The 20676-nt window shown below is 36.4% G+C and overlaps 1 long non-coding RNA gene across 1 annotated transcript in view; it reads left to right on the top strand.

Moving 5' to 3' along the window:
• LOC107838416 (uncharacterized) overlaps positions 1-20247 on the top strand; it is a 23360-nt gene extending 3113 nt beyond the window's left edge. The window contains exons 2-4 of the long non-coding RNA XR_001664473.1: positions 16124-16130; positions 16662-16667; positions 20235-20247. This is a non-coding gene — a long non-coding RNA (uncharacterized LOC107838416). The remainder of the gene's footprint in view (positions 1-16123; positions 16131-16661; positions 16668-20234) is intronic.
• Positions 20248-20676: the final 429 nt, after the last annotated feature.

The following is a 20676-nucleotide window of genomic DNA, read 5'->3' on the forward strand; positions in this document are numbered from 1 at the left end:
ATATAATTTTTTTATTTCTGTGGTCTGAATGATTTTAACTTGACGACTTATGGTAAAAGGTTTGGACATTTATGCTTTAAAAGATGGTTTTACTCTTCCACCAGTTCATTTGTTACTTTTAGAGGAATTAAAAACATGAAACTCACTTCCTTCATTCGATGCGAGAGCTTTTAAAAGAGCTTTACTTAATTATTTATAATTGTACATTTATGGATCAATATGCAGTGTTTCTATTATATTAAGTGTGTGTAACCGTTTTTGTAATGAATGCTTTTTCTTTATCACGTGAATCCCAGGAAGAATACTAACACATTTCATTTATAGAAGTAAACGTGACTTTTCATTTTGAGTTGTTTTTAGTTTTTTCACTAGTTGTAACTCTAATATTACCTAATTTTAATATGTAAGATCAGCAGCAGATGGAAAGAAAAAGACTTGAAGTTTATCGTTTATGAAGAGATTCAGAAGAAAAGCTCAGGATGATACATGGAGTTAAATGCAAATATGTGATGCACAAAATTACTGAGGAGCTGCTTACCGACCTGCATGGTGTGTTTGTTTAACCTTTTAGTCACCTAATGGCTGCTGCATGCTCCATTATCTCTGCAGGGCCAGCTGATGGAGTGCAGTGATCTTACATAAATATTCAGAAGATGACATTAAGTAAATGTAGGTTTCGATTTAAAAGCTCGCAGAAAGAAAACCTAAAGAACAGCATGCAGCATGTAAGTAAATATTAATCTACAGGCAAAGAAAAAAAATGCCTTTTTTATTATTAGAGTTAAATTTTGACACTTTTTCCAATTCTGACATGTTGCATTCGCATGTTTCTGTAAGTTTGTGGTTTATTACATTCAAAGGATTCTAACCTTTAGGGGATTTTATGAACCAAAGTGAGTATTTTTCTCATGCGAAGTGGTTTTGGCCTTGCCTCTCTGAAGGTCTCTCAGTTGATTTATTTTTAAACTTTGGCTGCTTTTCCACCTTTTCTTTTATTCTCAATATGTCTTAAACCTGATTATGACACCATATTTTACAGTATATGGTCTCTATGGAAAGTGAACAAATTGAAGACAAAATGATTTTAGGGCTAAAATTCATAAAAGTCATGTGCTTGGTGATAAATGTGGCCTGAAACAGGACCTGAGAGATGCACCATCCATTCAGGCGGTCACCTACAGTAAGATACATTTTCAACTTGTATGTCTTTGAGAATGACCTTGTTGGTACTAAAATACTGTTCTCTGTATCTCAATCCGAGTTAACTTTGGTATTAAACAAAAACCAAAGTTACTGCAAAATCTAATTTAGCTTTTTTTAGTATTTCATTACCAGTTTTGCTGTTATATCGACACTGCTGTAGTTTAACCCTTAAAGTGACCTATTATTCTCCCTTGAACACATTAGGATAGATCTATTGACTATACAAAACATGTTCATTACATTTTCTTTTTACACAAAATTATTCTTAGATGATCAGATTTTAGTATGATTAATGTAGCATATCTGTGTAAACAGTATACTATATTTGTAAATAACTGAAAATAGATCATGACCAACAAGGTCTACAGGGCTAGTTCTCAGAAGTCGAGATACGACTCATAAAGGAGTAGACAGACTAGAAGTTTGCAGATGTGAGTGCCTTGTATTCACAGTGATTAATTATACACATATATACATTACAATAAGAAAGGGAAAAAAACAACATACAACAAAGAAAACAATTAAATTAACAAATCAAAAAAACATAAATCAGTTCCGTAGTTCCGGCAACAAGCCACACCATTCAGTTTATAACCTTCCCCCCCGCCGAACTGGGGTGGTTCAACAGGGTCAGGTGAGTTGGTTAGAGCGCTTGCTGCAGTTCCTAGGCTGACAAAAGTCAGATCAGAGTGGGAACAGTTTTGTTCATGGGCTGCAGGAAGTCTCCCACCAGCGTGTTTTAGGCTCTTAGACCTAAATGTTTAGGTCTAAGAGCCTAAAACAGGTCTAAGTTTTAGGCTCTTAGACCTGAATCTTCAGCTCACCATCGAACCTGGCCAGTTCCGCAGTTCATAAGGCATACAATCGGTTTTGTGTTTCTCTTATCCCTCAGCTCACGACAGGAGACTCCTGCAGCTCTGCACTCCCAAACTCGCTCTAATCTCCCATGCTTCTCGCTCCAGCTAATATACCTGGCTAATGGGCCGACGGTGGTACATGTGACTCGGACACTCAACAACAATTTGCTGCTTAGTAATTCTCGCGAGAATTGCAGTTGTATATATCAAACTATTGCGAGATTTTGGAAGGCAAAGGGGATAAATAGTAGAGAACCAGAAAATGGAACTCAACATCTACACTCGGGTTGCACCGAGTTCTGCCTATTTTGATCTCCTTTTAGAATGAGCTGTTTTGGGGCCTCTGTCACTTTAAATCCAAATAAGCTGCTGCTGGCCACGACCCCCAACTCAACGTTACGCTGCAATGTGAAAACAGCTGCAAACAGACAATCAATTATGCAACCATTGAAAAGCATAAATCGGTAAAAACAGCTTTCTAAACATCTTGGAATTCACTTTGGGTTGCTAGGTAACGCATGGAATTCCACCGAGGTTGCTAGGTAACGGGCAGAATTCCATTGGGGTTGCTAGGTAACATAATGCATAATAGGTCAGCTTTAAATTTTAAGTTGAACCAGTTCAGTTCACCTCTTTGGTAATTTGTACCCCTACTACTTAGGGGTACAAATTTTTGTTGTTTATTTACCTTTGTGGTTTTATTGCAATTTCATTATTTATGAAGGTAAACTTAATTTCATATATTTTTTGGAAGATTTCACAACTTGCATAGGTAAATCCACAAATACTGTAATGAAAACATTATGAATATCAACAACATTTCCAGACAGAAAAATAACTGTAGTATTCCTGGTGTGTACAATTTTGAAATTAAAAAAGGAAATTATAGCAACATCACCGGCAAAATAACAGCATTTGACTTTCAGGAAATAAAAGGAAGTTTAAACCAGTGTGGCATCGATTTCACTGCAAAAATCCTGCTGTAATTTGGCAATCTTTACATACCAGGCACAATACTAATGCATTCATTTGGTAAAGAGAAAATAAAAACTAAAGCTAGGCAATGCTTAAGGGATTATGAATGCCTGCCATATGGATGGGATAAACAGCAACGCTCAAATCAAGTTTGATTCTAAATCAGTTTCACTGAAAAGCATCTGCCACAAAGAGAGCCACAAATAGTAAACACAGATAACAAGGACAGATGAGACGCAGTAAGTCACCGCTGCTGGCTCAGCGAAGCCGACTGTAGATGAGCCACATGCCTCCCAGTGGGCACTAGGGGGCAGAATGACTAATCTGTGAAGCTGTCAATAATGGAAAAACTCTGTGAACCAATAACTTTGAAGATCTACAAGAAGCTTTCACATAAAAAAAACAAACACTGGAGCATTGCTTCGTCCAACAGACGGAGGGAGGCCTGAGTTTCTGTTTGATGGGAGGAGAAAGACGGCTTCTGGTGCGAGGGGTTGAAATGACACTCCAGCCCACTTGAGAAATAAGTAAATGACAGACTGCGGACAAATGGATGGGGAAGAACAAAGGGTTAGCAGCAGATACTTTTGAGGGACGGAGCGCTGCGGTGGAGGGCAGCGAGTTGGACTCCTGAAGTGCTTCTCGGCACGCCTCAGTGGAAAGAGCCGCCGACTCAAAGTGCTCTACTGCGCTGACATTTTGTTATCGAGAGGGTGGAGGAGTTTGTCCGTAATAACAGACAGCAAACATCGTTTTCTCCTCGGCTACCCAGACTGAGACTGGTTCATCCCTCATGGGGGGAGTACTCACCGGACTCGTTCTGAAGTGATGCTTCACCACAACAACAACAACAACAACAAACACATTCGGTCCTGTCAGAAAAGATTAGGGCCCTCCGGTCACAGCAATCTGCGACAGGAAGTTGAACCGACTGGTCCGAAAGAGATCAATGCAAAGTTAATCAACATAAATGTTTGTTTTTTCTGTTAAGAGAAGAGGATGTTCGTTATTCTGCAATAGCCAGCCACACCCTAACCTCACCACTGACTGACTATTGACCAGTTCTCTGTCTAACAGGTCCGGAAAATCCCTGAAACCTGGGTCTTACCCTTTCATAGGTTTACTAGAGAAATTCTGTTTAAACTGGCGGCGGAGAAAACTCGTCTAGCTCTAACTACCTTCAGATCCAGAAGTTACGGCCCTTTTCAGTTGAGAAACAGTCGACAGAGTAGCACTCACTGCAGCATAGTTTCAACAACTACTCCTGTTAACGGTAGCTTTTCTCCTTAAAATAACGTGCACTTGTTATCGGCTAGATTGGATTTAGTGACTTAGATATAAGTCCCAGGGCCATTATTTATTACTCACCAAAGGAAAGTACGAAGCCATCAAATTTCTAGAATCATGCATGTAGATTTTACTTAAAATCAGGAGAACTCTCAATAATCGGTGACTTAATTAATTTCAATGTCCACAACTTCTATTAGTATTTTTTGTTATATATTTTATTAAGCCAGCTTTAGCAGGGGTAAATGACAAGCAAATTTAGTAAAAGAAATTATAAAATGGTAACAAGCAATAATCTCAAATCATAAAATTAATCATACCCTATCTTCTTTCTAATCCCTAACCTGTGTCACTATTCTCACTGAGCAAGGCTTTAGGGGCAGGGCAACTCACACCCGTTGTTGGTCGATCTTGGCAGCCGAAACCTTTAGTCGTCCTTGGTCAGAGTCTCTGTCCTGGTGGGGCAAAGTCCTCTTTCGGAAAAGCAGCAAAGCCAATCTGTCCAATTTCTTTTAGACGAACAGAATCTTCATCACTTAGTGACCTTTGTCTTTTCCCCAAGTCTGCTGCAGTTGAATAGAGATCGTAGGGTGGAGGCAGAGGAGACGGTCGGATTCAGGGGCCAGGGCTGGGGCTGACGGATCTTGTCCTTCTTTGCGGCGAGAAGTCTCAAATTTTTCCCCTGGTCCCAGGGTGTGGTCCTCTACTGATCTTTCGCCTGCGTCCTCTTGTTGACTCTCCTTCAGCGCCGCGGACTAAGAACAGTTTCCTCCCCAGCTCGCTGGCTTTTAAACCCTCTTGGCCCACAGTTGTATATGGGAGAGGTCTCATGACTCATCCTTCCCGAGTATCTTATCGGAAAGTACCGTCCTGCCCAAACCTTGTTCCACCCTGAATTTACTAATACACAACCTCCCTCTTTTGCGTTTGACTGCTGCAACTCCTTTGCAATACTTCTCTTTTTTCTGTTGGCCATCTGGTAGTTATTACCTTTTTTGGCAATCGTTCTGAGGCCACCGCCCAGCTCAGTGCTAGTGACTCAATTCACTCTGTTCCTTTCCTGTGCTCAACTCCACAGTCTTCTTATAATGTACATAATCAATTTGTTTTAGCATTATCTGAAATCATTGAAAATATCTAACAATTAAGTTGTTACTGTTAGCGCAGATCATGAATACTGATTATATATTTCAGTCATACATTACAGACATTGTGGTTACAAAACATCAATCATTTCAACTATTACACTATTACACACCTATGTATTTCATTCCAACTATTACACACATATGTATTTCATTCCAACTATTACACACATATGTATTTCATTTCATTTCTTTAATCATTCTTAAATCAACATACAAGATCATCGTTACTCCTCAGGCCTTTTACCCTGCTTTCTGCGTGTACCTAGAGAGATCTCACAAGTCCATGCCAGTTTTCTTGACAAGGAACAGCAATGCAAACATGCATGTAACCAAATGAAAAGGTTCTATGTAATAACTAGGGGTGCACCGATTTATCGGCCAGCCAATTTATCAGAAACCCCAAATTGGACTCCAGTAAGAGTAGCAGTAATTCAACTTATTTTTACTCAAGTAAAAGTAAAAAGTAGCTGTCCAAGAAATTACTGAAATAAGAGTAAAGAGACGATTCAAATTCTCTCACTCATCAAAACATCAGTCAATATTTAAAAATCACATCATCAGACGGGACAAAAATATTAAGTTATGTAGAAATTTTGGTATTTTAAGAACCAAAATAAATAAGATAATTACAAAATCTCAAAAGATAAAAGAAAGACTTCACAATCGATTTCTTTCAATGTAAAGCTTGGGGAATTTTATCAAAAACCGCGGGTGTGTGTCTGTGTCTGGTGAATTATTTCTGGTTCTTCATTCAGTGGGTAGAGAATGCAGAAAGTTTACTCCAGTAAGCGTAGCAACACCAAAACTAAAAAGTATAGACTAGTACAAATACTCCTAAATGTTAGTCAAGAGAATGTAACTAGTTTCTACCTAACTCTGGTAATGGGCAGGGCTTCACTGGGGTTGCTAGGTAACCGGCAGGGCTTTGCCGGGGTTGCTAGGTAACGGGCAGTTCTTCCTTCTGATTTGTAACATGACAACTCAGCTGGTAATTTAAACTTTTCACTTACAGACCGTAGAGGGAAGGAAAGGCGTTCTTTCTGCAGCATTTCCTCGCGACCCAAATGATTCTGCCTGTGTGGATCCGCGGTCACCTCAAGAGCGTTTCGCACATTAAGTGTCGGTAATCCCGTTTTCCATCAAAGTGGCTCTTGAAAAGCTCGGAGGACCGGATGACTCCCACAGGGTGCCTGGAATTAGGGTGTCCCATCATGGATCTACCTCCAGGTGGAAATTACTGTCTTCAAGCCTGCTTATCTTTTCAGCCAGCAAATATATTCTTATGCCTGCAGGATAGCTTTGTGTGCACTTTTAAGAAGATTTTTTCCCTGGACGGTCAGAGGCTGGAGAAGTACTGCAAACAAACAGAGCGAGACAGGGGGATAATTTTGGGGTTATTTAAGATCAAGAAGGAGGTCCGTGTGCATTTCCTGCATATCCATTTTCCAAAGATGGACTGAAGTATTAATCCATGCAGTCCAAATAAACTCTGAATAATCAGTTTCTTCTTAACTTCGAACTTAAAGTACATGAAGTTTTAAGTTGGTCTCTAAACCATTGATGGAGAAATTTTTCTATGAAAAAGTTGATTAATGGATATTTTTCTTTGGCATCGGCTCTTGTACGTAATATGATCTGTTTGGACTCATTCATATCTAGTTTAGAACGTCGTTAATTTTTAAAAGCTTGTGGCCAGTAACATCGAAAAGCAAGTAGGATTGGTATAAATCCAATCATGTCACAAAAAGCAATAAATTGATTAATCAATTTATGATTGATTGATCAAATGATAAATTAAAGTAATTTCTATTTGCCATCAAAAACTGGATGACAAAAGTCTTCAGTCTGGTGCTTTGGTCTCAACTGGCCCATTTTTTAAGGACAGTTTTGTTTACAGAGACTCTGATTCATTTTAGTTGTTTGTTCTGCTGTTTTGTTTATTTTGGATATTTAAAATGTATCCAGTTACAGTGTTAAATGTTCATTAGAATTTAAAATTGACTGATATTTGAAGATGTGCTCTTGAACCAGAACCAAACACGTAGAAGCAGCATTCAGCTTCTATGCACCGCAAATCTGGAACAAACTTCCAGAAAACTGAAAAACAGCCAGAACACTGACTAACTTTAAATCAAGGCTGTATAGAGTTGCTTTTGCACCATAATTAATGGAACATTGATTAATTTGTTGATGATTTTCATGATGGCACTCGTCATAATGTAATGTTATTAGTAGTTTCTCAATTCTTGACGGTATGACTTCTTATTTTTGCGTTTTTAAGATGTAAAACACTTTACATGCACTATATTATTACTTGAAAATATTATCACAATTTATCGTCCAGCAAAATGTGTTACAGACCTATAAATCACCATTTGACAAGCTGAAGAAAATCAACTATTTTCAGTCTTTTGCTGTAAATGTAATCTCTTTCAGCTGTTCTGCTGAGTATCCTCAGTAACATCACCCTGAAACCAGCAGCAGTGCTGTCTGTTGTTCTGTGCATCGCCTGCAGCCTCTTCTGTCAGGGAGAATCTTTGCCACCGAGTGTCACTGTTGCAGCGCTGTGACGCAGCCTGTTTGTCTGGATAGTGTTGCAGAGGCAGCTGTTGGGCAGATCGTCACTTTGTCTCTTACTGTAGTCCCCCCGTCCCCACCGCACCGTCCCCCTGCTCTCCTGTGTCTCTGCATGCCCCAGAAACAAGGTAGTTCCATCTAATTGCTCTAATGGCGTCCTATCCTCATTAGACTCTTGACCTTGGCTGTGCGTGATAAGAGTAGGTCAGCGTGGATTAGAAGTGGCCCCCGAGGTCTCTTCCACTCTCCCAGTCACCAGTCGATATCTCTGACTCAATTCACACCCCGGAAAAACCTCCACTATGGTGCCATTTCAAACTGGGCAGCATTTGAACTTGTTTTTTTTTCATCATTCCCCAGTGAACAGATTAAAGCTCCATCCACACAGAGACGATTTTAAGTGTAACCGGGAAAGTTTGTTGTCGTTTAGGCTGTGCATCCAAACGGATCCAGAAATTATAATTTTTTAACGGTGTTCCAAAGTGTTTAAGTGTGGCCATTTTTAAATCTCTTGTACGATGGCGCATTAAGGCGTTTCTAGATAGAAGTAGGAGTACATTTCTGCCAAAAAAAACTGTGAATAATCTCAGAAATTTGCTAGAAAAAAAGAAAGAAGTTTTGAAAATAATCTCAGAAATTTTCTAGAAAAAACTTAGAAATTTCTGAATGTTAAAAGTCAAGCATTTTAAACTTGTCAAACGTAATTTTATTTTCAGAAGTAATATATCTTCGACTTTTGAAACATGCAGATTTCCAAGTTTTTCGTCTCCAAATTTGAGTTTTTTTCTAGTACATTCTCAAATTTTTAAGATCAGCAATTTCCATGTTTTTTCTGAAAAATTTCTGAGATTAATCGCAAGATTTCTGGAATCTTTATAGTTTTTGTCTACATACACAGGTGTAGCTAAGTAATACCAAAGTATCAAACTTTTACACATCTAGAACTATGCTGTTAAGCAGACTCGCATTAATTTTTATGAAAAAATTATTTAAAGACATAATACATGTTGTTCATATGAAACACTGTGGTAGAATTTAAACAAGTGCTGTTCAAATGTTGCAATAATATCTCAATAATACCATGAATTAACCTCATGCTAAGCTATGCAGACACTCAGTCAGCACTGATGAAGAATCCTTCAATCAAGGCTTGATATGGCTTCCAATACAACTTTTTTCTGAGTAATTCTTAATAAAAAAACACAATTTGGTGCTAAATTCTATTAAACTTTCAGCCCAAGATGGTGAGGCAATAATTAAGTTTGAAAAGAAAAATTACGATATGACAAAAGGGAATTACTCTGTTTTTTTTAAATGTGAAAGTACCTTGTAAATTCTGCATAATCTCAATACATGCACTACATACAAAAAGGTGGAATCATAAATATCATACAAGCTTAACAAAAAATTAACAAATTAACAAAAAATTCTTATTAGTTTGAGATACAGGAACATTAGTAACAGGTGGAGAAATACTAATAAATGCTTAATAACTAGTAGAATAAACATGAAACAAAATCACAGCGTATACTCTTTAAAAAAAAAAAGGCTTGAAACTTTTGTTACCAAACGAAATATGAAAAGCTGGAAGAAAAAGTCAGCGAAATAACCAAATTTAAATATACCTGATAACAGCATTTTTTTTGCTATAGTTAAATGAGATTAAAACATTAGTCATGAATGGATAGTTATTTTGCTGGTGGTTGAAGCTGCTTGTGTTATTTAATGGGATTATAATTTATCCCAGTGCGCTTTAATCAGCAGAAGATAAGGTCGTAAAACTTTCCCTCTGTTGTTTTATGGCTCCTGAGATGAAGAGAACCACTTTACTGAACAACAAACAATTGAATATATTAGATAATTAAACATTAATATATCTACTTCTGATACTGTTGATTGTTTGAGCTAAATAAACTCAAACCACTCCAGTTTTAGGTTCTCTAATGGTTGTCTTTTAATTTTAGAATTTGTTATTAATTGTTTAATTTCAGTATTTCTCTGACTTTCCTGAAGGTACTTGGGAGTTTTTGTACAACTTTTTTTTTATTTTTTGCAGCAGCTATTTGCTTTATCTCTGCACTGGATTTGTTTAAAAGTCTTAGTACAATTGAAATAAGACTAACTTAAAAATAATTTTTTCAGCAAGAGATAAAGGTTTGTTTTAAGTAAATAATTAATTAATATTAATGAAGAAATACTGTTTCCATAAGCAGATAAATTAACTTATAATATGGGAAAATTACTTCTTATAAGTTAAATAGTCTGGCAATGAAACTAGTTCTTTTTCATCCAAATACAGGAACTTTTTGCTTGAAACAAGCCTGTATATCTTACTAAAACGTTATTTGTCAGTTAATTTTGCATTATTTAAAGTGTAATGAGATATTTAAAAAAAAAAAAAAACTAGACCAAAATTTATTGGTAAAATGTTGAGTTTTTGCAGTGTAAGAAAATAGTTTAAGTAAAATGAGATTATTTTATTTAAAAATAAAGTTGTAGTATATTGACTTTATTCTTGAATTATTTCGACTTTATTCTCGTAATTTTATTGTTTTCTTTTTCTTTTATTTTCTTATTTTTCTTTTCTTTAGCATGTTTATAAAAAAGAATCCTCTAACAAGAATTTTGTATTACAAAAAATGTACAGCTCTGGAGACACTTAAAATGATCAGTTTCTCTGATTTTACTTTTTTATAGGTTTATATTTGAGTAAAATGAACATTGCTCTTTTATTCTATGAACTACTGACATGTCTCCAAAATTCCAAGCAAAAAATATGTATTTGCAGAAAATGACAAAAAAAAAACCCTTCAAACCTTAAATAATGCAAATAAACCAAGTTCATATTCATTTAGAAAGAAAAAATATTAATGTTTTACCTCAGGAAAAGTTTAGAAATCAGTATTTGGTGGAGGAACCAGGAGCTTTTCAATGGGGTTCAGTGAAGTATTCTCTTCATCTTATGCTTATCTTCAGTTTACTGACAGTCTATATCAGATTATATGATTATTTCAAAAATTAACACCAATAAGCTTTGAGAAAAGAATAAAGAAATCTCTTGACGAGGTTTCTTTTCCCCTTGAAGGAAGGAGTTCTTTCAATTTGAAATTTGGACAATCATAAAGTGAAGATGCTGCTTCAAGAGGAATTGGTTTTTACGAATGTATAACTGAAACGACACAAAGATGTTGGGGTTCCTCTAGCGGGACATGATAAAAGGATCACTGGGTGCAGTGATCTCTCGCTGTGGGATGTAATATTCACACCTCCTTCAGTTTGTACCTCATCTCAGCTTTTACACGCCGTATGTTGGAGGGGGTGGAGGACAGCGCAGCCAAAAAAAAGAAGAAAAACGCAGCAAAGGCAGAAATAGACAGAAAATGGTGAGTTGTACGCCCTCAAGACAAAAATCTAACAGCTACATGAGAAAGGACTGGAGAGCATCAGCGAGAAAGCAGAGCTGTTTTTAAGCTTCTGTCCGTGTATGAAATTACACTTAGTGAGAGAAACTGCTCCTTTTTTCTGCTCCAGTCCCAGCGGTGTGTGCACCCACGCGAGCCTCCGCATGAGTGTATAATATCAGATCATTGTGCCGGTGTTATGTATATATGGAGAAAAAAGACAAAGCCAGACAGACAAATCCCCCGAGTTTTGCTGCATCAAACAATATCGCTTTCATCCTTTCACATTTGGTCCAGCAGTTCTTCCTGTCTGCAGAGGACCGGCGCCTCTGAGAGCTTTGAGGCTTGTGGTAAACAAGTGTTAATATGCTACCTCTGCGAGAAACTCAGGCTTAATGAAGGATTTACTTCCTATAACCAGAGCTGACGAGGGACTTGATGATTAAGAGTACTTGTGGCCCTTCGGCTATCATTATGTTATGGCTGAACCTTCTTTCCTAGCAGCAAATGTTTTCTAAACTCAGCATTAATTAATGTGCTGCAAGCTGCAGTCATTCTGTGAAGGAGTCTTGGAGGAAAAGTGATTTAAAATATATATTTTTTAGAGAAGAAATATAAACCGAGATGTTATATTTATCTCCTCGTCTCATAAAAAGGATGTAAACATGATATGCACTGCAAAAACACACAATCTTACCAAGTGGTTTTTATTCTGGTTTTTAAAGTGCAACTATCTCAGCTCACTTAAAATAAGACAAAATTAACTTACAAATAATTCTTCAGCATAATAATTCTCGTCTGTTTTAAGTCAATAATTCCTTAATATTGATGAAAAAGGCAGATTATTTCACTTGTAACATGGGAAAAATGCCTGTATATTAGGTAATTAATCTTCCAGTGTAGTAGTATTGATTTTTTAAAATCAATATTAAGGAATTACTTGCTTGAAGGTGAAATATTATGTTTTGTTTATAATTTTATAGCATAATCAAGTAAATCTGTTATCTTCAGTTCTTATACAAATGTAATATAAATCAAATATGACTTAAAATAAATTGTACTTCCTGATTTAACACCGTGAAATTGGGGCTCTGCGTCTTTAAAAACTCCTGCTCTTTCTGAAATTGCGCCTTCAGGAAGTTCTTCAGGAAGCAGCTGCAGCTCTGAGGAGGAGCTGCATCTGGGAGGCGGGGCTTGGCCCAACCAGGCGTTTTGGACAGCAGTGTGGTTGCCATGGAGATTAAAGAATTGGAAAGAATCAAAGCAACACTACAGGCATGTTTATGTTGAGAGGCTAACTGGCTCAAAAAGTCAATTTTACATAATAATGCCCCTTTAAAACAATCTGAAAAATTAGTTTTAAGTTAGTTTTGTCTTTTTTCAAGTATGCTAAGGCATTTGCCCTGGAAACTAGACAAAACATTTGGTAAGAGTTTATTTTCTGAACCTAAAATGTAAATATGGACAAAAGACAACTTGTACACTGTAAAACATTTGAAGGTGGCTTAACTTGAAAATGAAAGTCCACCTCCTGCCTTGAAAATGCAACTAAAGTCAACAAGAAAATTGTTTTGGTTTTAACTCAGGAATTAAAGTTTATGAAGTTGATTTAACAAGAAACAAGTTGTCTAAACATTGTTTTTTAAGTTCTGATAGTCCATTAATCTTGAACTGTGAATTTTTGCAATTTAAACCAAGTAATTATTTTACAATCTGCAATAAAAAAACTTTAACTACCCACTTAAAGAGCTCACATTTCTGTATTATCTTCACTCACAATAAAACAGCTTATTTCACTTTAGAATAATTTAAATTCTTGCTTCTAATTGCATGAACCAAACATCTGATCTGATAATCAATTTTATTAAATTCTGCTCAAAAACATTTAGTGCAAACAGAACATTATCTTAGTTTGGCTTGGATTAAAATGAACATTTGCCTTAATAAAACAAAAGAGTCAGATTAATGTAATGCACTTCCATCTCAGAATACAAAAACATGCAGCTCTCTCAATTTTTTTAAGCGCTAACCTAAAAACTCTAGTGTATTCAACTCTTGGAGGTTTGATCAACTTAATAAAAAGCTAATACACTACTGTAAGTTTATCTTTCACAAGCTCACACATTTCGATTAAAAAATCTAAAACTTGCTAAATTTGACTTATTTTGACTTATATTTAGGTCTTTTTTTTATGGCACTAGTTGTTTTCCATACAAAGTTGTAAATACTCAAAGTAATAATACTCATAAAATGTACTTAAGTAAAGTACTCAAGTAAATGTACTTCATTACTTTTTGGAAAGTAACCACTGAAAAAAATTAGTGAAATGATAAAATATAAAAGAATAACAGCTAATAATATTAATATTAATTAATACAACTAATATTTATTAATAAAGTGACTAGGCATTAGAGTTGGATGGTTAAACATTTATTTTGTTTATCTGTATATTATTTGTATTTTTTCCCCGTTTTACATATTTTTTGAATAAAATAAGTATCTCAATAAATATAAAAATATAGTAGAAACACAGAAACAACTGGGATGTTAAATAAAAGTAAATTAGTAAACAAATAAATCTGTAATACAATTTTTAAATTGGTAAAGCTTTTTAAGTATCATTTTAAATTATTTTTATTATGGTACAAAAATGTTATGTTTTTTGGTTATGATGATTAAAAAGCCTGATGTGTTAAATATGATACAAACTTAGAAAAAAACAAAAACAAAGCGATGAGTCAAAAATGGTTTCTTTTGTGTGATGAAACACATTCAATACTTAAAAAAAATTATATACAATTGTTTCAGTCTTTACAGAGTTAAGGTAAAGCTAATTTTGCAGCTTCATTCTTCTTTCCTCCACCTCCCTGTTTCTCCGTCTCGTTCCCCTCCAGTTCACTCCACGTGTGAGGGGCTCTCGCTCCCCATTTGGCAGCGCTGTAAATTGTTTCTGTCAGCTTAGATAAACGGACCCCTGGGTTTGTCCATCTCCCATCTTCACACACACACCTTTAAAAAAAAAAAAAGCTCACACACACCAACCCTGAAACACACACATGCACACACACCCACACAAACATACCCACACACACACACACAGCCCCACGTTGAGTTTGTGTTGCAATCACGCAGCGAGGGTTTATTCTTTCCCCTCCTGTTTTTCAGGGATTGTTTACTTGTTTCTCACATATTTAATATTCCACCTATCTGCACAGAATCAGAATCAGGAGACGCTCCCTCCAGGAGACGATGAGGAGGATTTTATTTATTCATGCTCTGTCGGCTCTGCAGGACTGAATTGTTATGAAACAGCTTTAAATGGCCCGCCGTTGACCTCTAAAAAACGTGAGAGGTGTGTGATAATTGTCATGAAATCCCCTTCCAGTGCGATCGGAAATGTCTCTGCTGCAAATTGGGTGAGATCAGAAAGTAGAAAAGGCGTAGCGCTTCTCGTGGCAAATGAGTCAGACTCTGTGGCAGGAGGAGAGATTGAAACAGAAAGCACGAGGGAAAGAAAGTGTCATTCACTTCTATATTTTTCAACCAAAATTGATTTTCTTTGAGCGGGGATATCATCTTGCTTCATGGTTTGTTGCAATAAAGCATTGTGCAAACTGATTCTCTCCTCCACTGATACAGGGATAATTTCTTTTTTATTATTATTATTTCTTTAGGGACTTTATTGTGTCATTTCTGCAGAGATGTAATTTAGTGAGACAGTTATGCTCCCAGTTGGTTTGATATAATGAGATGAGGCGGCATTTCTCTTGTTTGTTGAAGCGTTTTGCTTCGATCCCAGATGTGTTCGAAAAGGAATTAAGAGTTAAACAATAAAAGCACTGATGCAAATTAAATCTAATATACAGAAAATGTAACACAATTTAGGAAGTGACACATCACAGAGGATAGTCGAAGCTTTTTGAATGGAGCGGCTGCAGCTTCATTCATGTTGCAATTTACCCCCCAACTGGTTGGAGGACTTCTTCTCAATGGTTGCAATTGCCAAAGAAATTATTTCTTCTGCCATTTTAGGTTTCTGCAAATGAGAAAAGATGCTGATGTGCGCAACTGTGCGATTACAAGAATAAAAGACCGGTTACAAAACATGAAATAATATTAGAGAATGGTTCACCAAACGGGAAACGTCAGATTAGAAGATTAAAGCTGCAGTAACTTTTATTAAAAATATATATTTTTTTACATATTTGTTGAGACTGTCACTATTTTATGAGACAGAATCTGTGAAAAATTTAGCTCATCTGCCTTCTCCCAGTGCCAACTAGAAACAACCAATCAGAGCCAGGAGGCGGGGCTTAGCACTGTCAATCACAGACTTGTATGGCACCGCTCATCCTCTAACTATGTGCAAAGGTGGATAGAGTACCCAAAAACTGTACTCAAGTAAGACTAGTACTACTGCAAGATATTATGACTCAGCTAAATATAAAAAGTAGTCATACAATAAATTACTCAAAAGTATTTGGTAAAAAGTTTACTCAAGTAGTGAACAACTGAGAAAAATGTCCCCATATGCTTTAGATAAAAGATTTAGTTTTTAATCACACTTTTATGCTGTAGTTTTCGTGTGTTGTAGACTTTTTGTACCAGTGGTTCTACATGTCGATGTTTTTTGGTTGTGCGGGATGCTCTACTAATGCTTTTCTAAGATTAGCAGTCATTATGTGGTTTCAGCGAGTTACAAGTTTCTGTAAAAGCACTCAGAAAACAATACAGCGACTTACTGGTATTTGAAAATATAATTTGTACTTTTGAATACTTATTTTAAGTAAGTACTTCTGTACTTTAAACTTGAGTAAACTTAAGACTGAGCAACTTTTACCTGTAGTTGAGTAAGATTTGATCATGAGTATCAGTAGAGTTTAACCAAAAAACACAGAAAAATCAAATGCCTTGAGTCCTTCTTTTCTGATTTAACTGAAATATAAAGCAGGTATAATCAATATTGGTGCAAACTCCATAGGGGTTGTGTGGTGTAGAAATATCCCTGGTCCAACACACCTGAATCAAATGGTTGAATCACCTCCTCAGCATGAAGCCAAGTTCCACGGCGTCCTGCTAATGACCATTTTATTTGATTCAGATGTGCTGAAGCAGGGAGACATCTAAAAGCCACAGGACGCCGGCCCTACAGGACTGGAGTTTGACACCAGCGCCCTATGGAGTCCCAGGCGCATCAGTTTTTCTCGGTGCAGCACTATGTTGAGGAATTGCTGCTCTTTGAGAGGCGTAGGCTGTCATTTTATCTGTATTAGAGTCAAAAGTTAAAAAAACACTCAGGATGAAGGGGTTAACGTAAAGATTTAAAGGGACTTAAAAGGCAAAAATTACATTTTGCATGTTTTTTTTTAATGATTTCATTTGGGTTTCTACAGCTTCTAAAGCAAACCAAGCACTAAAAAAACACCTTGATGATTTTTGGCAATAGGTTAAAGTTTTTTGGTGTCAAGAAAATGAGCCGTTTCTAAATGTAACGTCACAAATCAGCAGTCACTGCCCCGTTACCTAGCAACCCCAGCAGAATTCCGCCAGTTACCTAGCAACCAAAGTGGAGCTCCAGCTCGTTTGGTCAGCTGGCTTTATCGCTGTATGTGCTGCCGGAGAAGAAGAGTGTCTTGTTGTTGACTTACGCTCTACTAATGATTTTCTAGTATGTTCAGTTGTATGGTTGCACATTTGTTTGCAGCCATTTTCATGTGTAAATGTTGAGTTGGGGGCGTGGCCAGCAGCAGCTTATGTGGATTTAAAGTGACACGACACCTTAAAACAGCTCATTGTGAAAGAAGCTGATCAGATTGAAATCTTAGTAAAATTTAGTAAACATGTTTTATTTAGGTCGTAGAGCTATCCTAACCTGTTCAAGGAAATTGCCTAGCCATGTTTTTCATCACGTGATAAAAAAAAAAGAAAAAGGTTTTATTAAATGATGGCAACACTCTTTTTTCTTTGCTCTGTCAGCTGAATGTGATTTTAAAAAATTGTCTCATATATCATTTGATTAAATTAGAGAGTTTTATGCATTCTCACAAGCATTTTATCTGTTTTTTTCTCATTATCTGTTGAATATTTTGAAATATGAGAGATTATAAAGACCTAATCCAATGTAAGCGCCAATAAAAACATTGAGGATTGGATCTGTAACCAGGGCACAAAATAGTCTTCATCTGGACTTTCCTATAAAATACACCTGAAGTGTATTTTATAGCAAACAAGCTTTCCAAACCATAAACACACAATGCAGCTCTTTGACTAAAATCATATTTTTTTATCATGTACTAAATAAGTTGTCACATTTAGCTGTAATTTAGAGAGAGAATTAAATGTTATTTCCGTTGTGGTTATCTAAAATAAAAGCAGTAACTAGCTTTAGGCTACAGCGCTTTGAATCAAAGGAAAAAAAAATCAAATGCCATTGTCGAAGCCTTAACTCTGTAAAATGCCCCAAAGATCACACATGTTGCACCAAAAAGGTTGCCTCTGAAAGGAGCATATTTCAGCTTTGATGAAATTACATCTGATAATCAGGAAACAAACGAGCTGCATAAAAATCTGCTTCCAAGCACCACAATGCCCTCAAAGCAAAGAACAAACTGGCTTCACACACTGATGAGAAAAATGTATGTGATGTATTGGAGCAGATGCTGGCAAACTATAAACAATTACAGCCGCGTCTGGTAGAAACAACGGCCAAGTTTACAACGTCAGCTTCTCTCACATTCTCTTAAACTTAAAGAGCTGAACATGCGCATGCTCACACACTTAAAAAATAATCATAAAAAACACCAGAGAGGCCCTGAAGCAGTCAAATATCAGGTCCCAGGAAAAGTGGCTGAAATAAATGAGTAAATGTCTCATATTGACCTCAGAAAACTGAAGTTGTACCATTGTAGACAGAATGTAATCAAGAATATCACCATCGGTTTGGTTAGACAGCCTTGGATTGCCTTCATAATTCAGACATGCTCTGGGGTATTTGTTTTAATTTGAATTATGAAGACATAATCGAAGCATAAATGCATCAAACATGGCGCTCTTTTTAAAGAAAACAAATGGGTTTTTTTTCCTGAGTGCAACTCTGTTTCACAAAGTTTTTGCTAATTGGTGCTGCTGCTAGTCAGGCATGTTTTTTTTTTCCAATAACCTTATAATATCACATAAAGTTAAAAAAAAAGTTGATTTTACATAACATCATAAAAGAACTGGAGAGCTGAAACTATGTAGAGCTAAATTTGACCTTTTCCTTTTTTGTCTGGCTTTATAAAAAGAGAAAAGGTATATATATAAAAAAAGAAAGAGAACCATAATTTGCAATATGCCAAAAAGGCTTTTTCTTTTCTTTTCAAGGATTCTTGTTTTTGGTTTTCCTTTGCAGGTTTGAGTGGGGTCACTGTAGCCTCTGGTGACGGCTCCCAGTAATTGAGAGAAAACAGAATGCTGTCAGAAGAGGTCGAAAGGGTCTTTAAGTGGCCTTGTCTTTCTCTCACAATCTCTGCGGCTTTGAATTAGAGTGCAAACGGCACATATAAGCACACTTTGCCTGGGAAAGCGGGTCCACTTTCTGTTGCATAATGACTCGCCTGAGGTGGAGCATGACTGTGGGAGGTAAAGCTCGGCGTTTTAAGGTACCCAGGTGAACCAAAGGAATCTGTACATTTCCATATGTGCTCTGACTCTTTGATGCTAATGCAATTATGGGACTGATGAGGTAGCCTCGCTATGAACCACTTGAATGTTTTAATCAGATTATATTGCTTCACTTAAGGCCATATTCAGAGCATTAACTCCTGTATTGAGGCATCATCTGCTGCAGATTATTGAACATTTATGCAGATTCCAGAGGTGACAAAGTAACCAAAAATCATACTCAAGTAGGAGTAGAACCTCTTTCATATATTTTTATTCAAGTAAAAAGTATCCAATTATCAATCATTTAATATTTAATATTTAAAAATTACATCACCAGATGGACCAAAAAATAACAAATTCAAGCAAAAGACAATGTTTCCAAATCAGTTTCTTTCAATAAAAACCTTATAAAATTTAACAAAAACTGCAGGTGTGTGTCTGTGTCTGGTGAATTTTTGGTTAAAACATGTTGGTTTTTCATTCAGTGGGTAGAAAATCCAGAAATTTTACTCAAGTAAGAGTAGAAATACTACATTAATAAAATGACTTGCGTAAAAAGTACAGCGAGGTAAAAATACTCCTAAAAGTAATTTTTTTTCCAAAAAGTTAATCAAGTAAATGTAATTGAGTAAATGTAACTAGTCACTAACCAACTCTGTAATTCAGCAGGAACTGTCCGTTACCTAGCAACCCCAGCAGAATTCCGCCCGTTACCTAGCAACCCCAGCAGAATTCCGCCAGTAACCTAAAAGTAAAAAGTACAGCGTTGTAAAAATGCTCCTAAAAGTAATTTTCCCCCCCCTAAAAGGTTACTGAAGTACATGTAATTGAGTAAATGTAACTAGTTACGACCCACCTCTGGCAGAGTGTGAGCCACAACATTCACCGCTCTGTTAACTTTTATACTATGTATTTACATCTATTTTTCCAGCCTTGAGCATAAAAAAATTTGACGAGTCAAAACGCTGCGAGGAAAGAAATGTCAGGGCATGTTGAGTGTGGGATGATCGACGTGGCTCATGTGGTGCTAGGAAGCAATTATGTGACAAATCTGTTGAAATAAAAGCCCCTGTATGGATGATTGAGTGAAAATATTAAGTTCCCCTGCAATAAATTTAAACAGCTGAACTTGTTAAAGTCAGAATGGCCATAAATGACTGTGTGCACATGAAAAGTGCAAGGGGGGGGAAAAACCCCTCAACATGATAAGTTTGTTCAAATGAATAAACCTTATGCACATAAATGACAAAGCTTTTGGTGGAGAGAGTGCATCTTTTCCATTTCCATCACAGTAATGGACCAGAGCAGTTATCAGAGCCTTTTAGACATTTTTTTCCTCCCGGGAAGCAGCTTCACCATGAATATATTTCTTCATTCACATCATGAATATAGAAAGCTAATATGGGATAGCGGCGCGCTGAAAAAAAAGAAAAAATCTGGTTGGATTTTTTTTTCTTTTTGCAGAACGTCTCAAATGCACGTAGCACAAAAAGGTGATAAATGTTCCACAAAGTACAACAGCTCAAAACATTACTTTGAGAAGTAATCCAACCATACTAATATGTGCAGAAGAGGATTAGGACC

The sequence above is a fragment of the Poecilia formosa genome, unplaced genomic scaffold, assembly GCF_000485575.1.
Source record: "Poecilia formosa unplaced genomic scaffold, Poecilia_formosa-5.1.2 Scaffold252, whole genome shotgun sequence".
NCBI lineage: Eukaryota > Metazoa > Chordata > Actinopteri > Cyprinodontiformes > Poeciliidae > Poecilia > Poecilia formosa.